The following is a 6,287-nucleotide window of genomic DNA, read 5'->3' as shown; positions in this document are numbered from 1 at the left end:
TGCCCTGCAGCCCAGTCAACAAAGGGAGGGGATCATGTTCTACTTCAGTATGTCACAGTACATGTTGGCATTCATGGTTCCCTCAATAAAATGTAGCTCCCCCAGTGCCGGCAGCACTCATGCAGCCCCAGACCCTGACACTCCCACCACCATTCTTGACTGTAGGCAAGACACACTTGTCTTTGTACTCCTCGCCTGGTTGCCGCCACACATGCTTGACACCATCTGAACCAAATAAGTTTATCCTGGACTCATCAGACCACAGGACATGGTTCCAGTAATCCAAGTCCTTAGTCTGGTTGTCTTCAGCAAACTGTTTGCAGGCTTTCTTGTGCATAATTTTTAGAAGAGGCTTCCTTCTGGGACGACAGCCATGCAGACCAATTTGATGCAGTGTGCAGCATATGGTCTGAACACTGACAGGCTGACCCCCCCACCCCTTCAACCTTTGCAGCAATGCTGGCAGCACTCATACATCTATTTCCCAAAGACAACCATGGCAAGGCCTGTTCTGAGTGGAACCTGTCCTTTTAAATTGATGTATGGTCTTGTCCACCGTGCTGCAGCTCAGTTTCAGGTTCTTGGCACTCATCTTATAGACTAGGCCATCTTTATGTAGAGCAACAATTCTTTTTTCCAGATCCTCAGAGAGTTCTTTGCCATGAGGTGCCATGTTGAACTTCCAGTGACCAGTATGAGGGAGTGTGAGAGCGATAACACCAAATTGAACACACCTTCTCCCCATTCACACCTTAGACCTTGTTACACTAACGAGTCACATGACACCGGGGAGGAAAAATGGCTAATTGCACCCAATTTGGACATTTTTACATAGTGGTGTACTCACTTTTATTGCCAGCAGTGTAGACATTAATGGCTGTGAGTTATTTTGAGGGGACAGCAAATTTACACTTTTATACAAGCAGTACACTCACAACTTTACATTGTAGCAAAATGTCATTTCCTCAGTGTTGTCAAATTAAAAGTTATAATCAAATATTTGCAAAAATGTGAGGGGTGTACACACTTTTGTGAGACACTGTATGTCTATATCATATTTTACCAAATACGTCATAAAATAACAGATCCTTAATTACAATGACTGCCTACTAAATTTAGGTGATTCAAAGCTGTTCTTTTAAATTAATATATTTTAAATTAATTCATTTATTCAAACCGCTGCAAATACCAAAAACATTTTACCTTGCTTTGACTAACTACACTATTATTAATGTAACCCATTTTGTATTTTGTCAGAGTCCAGGATTTTTGAGTTACACAATTTGTCACAATATTATTTTTAAGATACATTTTAGGGCCAACTGAGCATGTCTCAACAATACCTCAATGGTCACTGATGAAGGTTTGTGCTTAGTATTAGGCTGACTAGTAAAAATTGGAAAATTAGCAAAATAGGCAATTTTATTGCCATGATGATCACTGACTTGCAGTCATGAGGCTATGTTTTTGCACCCCTATAGTGTAATTTAGTCTAAACTTTCATTATCCCACAATTCTGGGTTTTGATTATCAGAACAACTTGGGATCAGAGGTGCAACCCATGATTCATAGTACAAATGTCTCTATTTCTATCATGCCAAGCCAATCAATGTTATTCTATGAATTGGGTGGACAATCCATTTTACTGATTTGCAAATGTATTTTCTTTACTCAACAAACTAAACAAATGAAATTAATTGAATTGTACAAATTAATGTTTGCCTTTGGAAGAAAGCACAAAGTTTGACCTGATACTGTATATGCTCAAATGTTGTGTAAACTCTCAATCAATTTAAGGTAGCTCAATATGAACAGGCTTGTTGAGAAAAATCAGTTAACAATATGTAATTCAATGTGCATGTGCTAATGATGCAGAGAGAAAAATTAAATGTTCTAAAGAAATCCAATATGCTAATGTGTGAACTTTTTTCATCCAACTTACAGTACTGCAAAAGTATCTCCATTTAATATTACAGACATGGCTGAGGTTTCAATAACCATAATTTAGTAATTCTTACAGTTTACAGAAGGTGATTAAAATGATGTATGAATATCATTACCCGTATGAATATCATTACACTGCCTGGTATACAATAGTAATTAGACCAGAATTGACATAATATACAGTTAAATGTACAGCCTTCCACCAATTTTGGTACAATAAAATATGTATTTGCTGTTTATAGTCTTGGTTCCTTCATTTAGAAAATGTACCACAAATTGAGGACTTTAGTTGAAGGAAAATTACAGAAAGAATTTACTGTGAAATAAAAAAATATATATCAGAAATATGCCACAATTATTGGCAACTCTAGAAATGTTTATTAATAACATCTAACTGAAGTATATTTGCATTCATATAAAAAAAAAAGTTTTGCCTGTATGATTAGGAATATTGAGTGGTAAGTCATGATTTCCTCCTTTTCTGGGGTACAAAAAATCCCCATTACCACCATCAGGGCATTAATTAAGCAGTTTAAAAAGATGTTTTTTGTGGTCTTATTGTTATTTACAATAGTATGGTGCAGGATTAAAAACTCCAAACTGATCTTACTTTATTGATTTGGCTTTAATTGGGTTTGTAAACACCCAACAGATCAGTGATTCAACAAGCACATTTGTTTAGGCATTAAAACATAACATAGTGCAATTCTTTTAGTTAAGTCTTAGAAACAATCAGTTAGTCCAAGATCAAACAACGTAGTGCACATTCAAAATGACTCTTTGAAGTACTAAAGGTAATCTGTTACAGTCTATTTCACAGAAAATGATTTCCATAAGTTCTATCCCATAATCAAAAGTGTGATCAATGTAGGCATCTTCGACAATCATTAATGCAAAAAAGGAACTTTTATTGCAACACATTTTTAATTTTTTATCTAATCAACTGTAGGAGGGTGACCTGCTCATGGGGATGACGGTCATAGACCTTCCACCTCCATAATGAATTGGAGCAGGTCTAGGGTCAGGAATCAGGGATTTCCAAACCATTCCTGAATCACCTCTAAATGGTGGAACACACAACTTCACTGAGGACCTCAATGAGGTGTTCAGCCACAGCATTGTAAGACCCAAGAAGGAGCTTATGTCCTCGCAACCCCTCTTCAGATATGCCTGCACACATCATAATGTTTCCCCCACGTTGACCAGGCACATAGACAGTTGCTCATTGGCCAGTGATATTGCGCCAACACCGTCAAGTTTTGGCCCAGTAGAAGCCTGCTTTATCAATAAAGATGCACTTGTGAAGGATCACAACATTTTGGTTTGTAGTTTTGACCCTGTACAGGGGCAATATAATTTACTCCTCTGACTTGTTGTCTATCCTGGCAACAACATTTTACTTTTACTGCAGCATGTTTTTTCATGTTGAAAGGCATTGCCAGTGTTCACATGGTTTTTATGCTTATATGCTTACCAGTGATGGTTACCACTATGGATGTGTAACAGAGGCCAGCGAGTGCTGTGCAATTGGTGAAAACCTCACTCCCCGACGCCATTAAGAGGCGCTCTAGTGATGGACGCTACAGTATGGCCAATGGGCTTGCCAGAGCGCCCGACTCCCATCCTGAGGATCCGGGTTTGAGTCCGAGTAGGACCTGTTACAGATGGCAATCATGTCCTGTATATGACAGTATTGTATTGCACACAGGCAATGCAGTGGTCTTGAGTCTCACACTTTCAACAGCGAGGTTGTGGTTTTGAATTCCATTGCGGTCATTAGGGTGGTGATTCTGTACTTTTCAATTTGCACATATTAGGCCAAATTATGTAGAATACATACAGTATGTTGTGAGTGATGATAAATTAGGACCAACTGGCATAGTGATAGTAAATGGTATTTTAACAATAGAGAGTCATGCCTGTACTTTGTATAATCAACTTATTTCAATGTGAAACATGTCTTTGTAGATGTTTGTTGTACTCAGACAATGTCAGATATGAAAAAAAGACTTTTCTGATGATTTGTCAAGTTTATTGTACTAAGAATGGTGAAATGTTACCACATATTCTATGAAGAGTACCAAAGCATCTAAAACAGTTAAGCATCAGCCTGGAAGAGGATGTGTGCTTATAAGGACATGTCACACTGCGAGGAGGATGGTTTGAGTGGCCAAAGAATCTCAAAGGATCACAGCTGGAGACTTGCAGATGTTAGTTGGGTCTTGGGGTCAGAAAGTCTCCAAAACTACCATCAGACGCAACCTCCATAACCGCATGTTGTTTGGGAGGATTGCCATAAACATGTTTTTGCTGTCAGCTTGTTTTCCAAATGTTGCTGGAACATTTAATAGGGCTGGGTTCTATGGTCAGATGAGAGCCTTTTGGAAACAAACACCAAAGGTGGGTTTTAGCATTGACAGAAACATCGTCCAGGAGGACAATGAACCAAGGCACACCTCAAAGTTCACACTGAAAGAGTTCTTACAACGGATTCATGGTTTTGCCATGGCTCTCCTTGTCCCCTGACTGAAAGTGAACTGGTGGGATGAGGTGAAGAGGAGATTCCACAAACGTGGACCTCGGGAATCTGTAGATTCTGGAGAGATTCTGTGTGGAGAAAGGTCTCTTATCCCTTTCTATGTGTTCTCCAAACTCATTATACATTATAGGAGAAGAGCTGTTATCTTAAAAAAGAGAGGTTGCAGAACATATTAAATGAAGAGCTGCCAATAGATGTGGCACACATATTTGAGAAACATATTTGTTTTATGTCATGATGTGAATACTTTTTTTCTTCCATTAGTTTTTCTTTAATTTGTGTAAATATTTTGACTGAAACATCAAGAGTACATCTCCAGAACAAATTAAGAGATCACTGTACCTTTTTCTTTCCTTTCCAAAAAAGTTGAAAAGGAAAGTTTTGAGTGAGGAACAGATGTGTACCATTCTCAGTGGTCTATTCATTTTAACCCTTTTTGACTTTTTTGGAAAGGAAAGAAAAAGGTGCAATGGTCTTTGAATTTGTTCCGGAGCTGTATACACAAGAAATAATAATAATCCAGCTCATTTTGCTCATTTACCAAGTCTGTCTATAATATAGTTGGAAAATATACAAATGTACAGCAATTTTGCTTAACATTTCATTTACAAACTCAAACTTACAATTCTATTGTAGCTGGGTTTATTAATCCAAATCTTTCTTTTTGCTGTGTTCAATTTTAAAGACAGACAGTGTTAACCAAGGAGTTGGTCAAATGTTTTATATTTGATTAGAATAAAAAACGTTTACCCCCTTTTTATCCCTTTACCAATTTTGACATAATAATTCCACATGTCAGGGAAAAATTAAGATCACTGCATGTCTTCCTCATGGGCAAGCACGATAAGCCATTCCTTTGATATGTGAGGGGAGCGCTTACTCACTTGACAATTTCAGATAGCTTTGCAGATGCTTGGGCCACCTGAGCAAGTGACTGAAGCACAATGAGACCAGCAAAACCCTACTGACGATGCCTCCCCGCACCCCAGGTGACACTTCCAAGCCACTTGTCAGCTAATAACACATTCAAGTCTCAGAAGTAGAATGTAGTGGTTGGTTTGCTGCAATGAGAGAAAGCCATAGGCCACTGTGCTACCCAGGAGGCCTTTTGTGCGCCCTTTGATCCAAGCCAAATGCAGAAAGATAATTTTCTTAAATGTATGAAATAGAAACAATGAATTATCCCTATTTTGTGTGTGATTTTTATGATTCCATTTCATTGGCTGTTACTCTGATGACATGGATGGTGTAACTGTTGACCTTGGCTGAATGTATATATTTTTATGATATTTGTATTTGGGGGGAGGGGGGGGGGGGCACACACTTTTGTGTGTATTGGACAATATTCAAAAAAAGTGTGAAATTGTAATGGGACCCACATGACACTATATTCATAGGACATATTCACTGTGTCTATTCAACATTATCTAACCCGATGGTTTTAAGGAGTGATGCAAACAAGTAATATCAATCATAACACAAATGAAACTGACAAGGGAATCATAAAGAAAATGGACTGACTTTCAATTAACACTGTAAATTAATTATCACATTAAGCAAAGCATGCGGCCTAAATGACAAAATAATATTATTCAAAACAAGAAGTACAATGAGACAAAAACATAATAGCCTGATGACCATGTTACAAACAATTCCAGAGAAAGAGATATTATCTCATTACAGAATCATCTACCAAACCACTGACCAGACCAGAAAGGCTACTATGATATTGAATAAACGGGAGAGAAAGTTGCTGTTTTTCACTGTAACAATTCACATGTAAGGACAGATAAGGTAAGAGAGG

The sequence above is a fragment of the Esox lucius genome, chromosome 17 (genome assembly GCF_011004845.1).
Source record: "Esox lucius isolate fEsoLuc1 chromosome 17, fEsoLuc1.pri, whole genome shotgun sequence".
In the NCBI taxonomy this organism is placed as follows: Eukaryota; Metazoa; Chordata; class Actinopteri; order Esociformes; family Esocidae; genus Esox; species Esox lucius.
Note: the sequence above shows the minus strand (reverse complement) of the source record.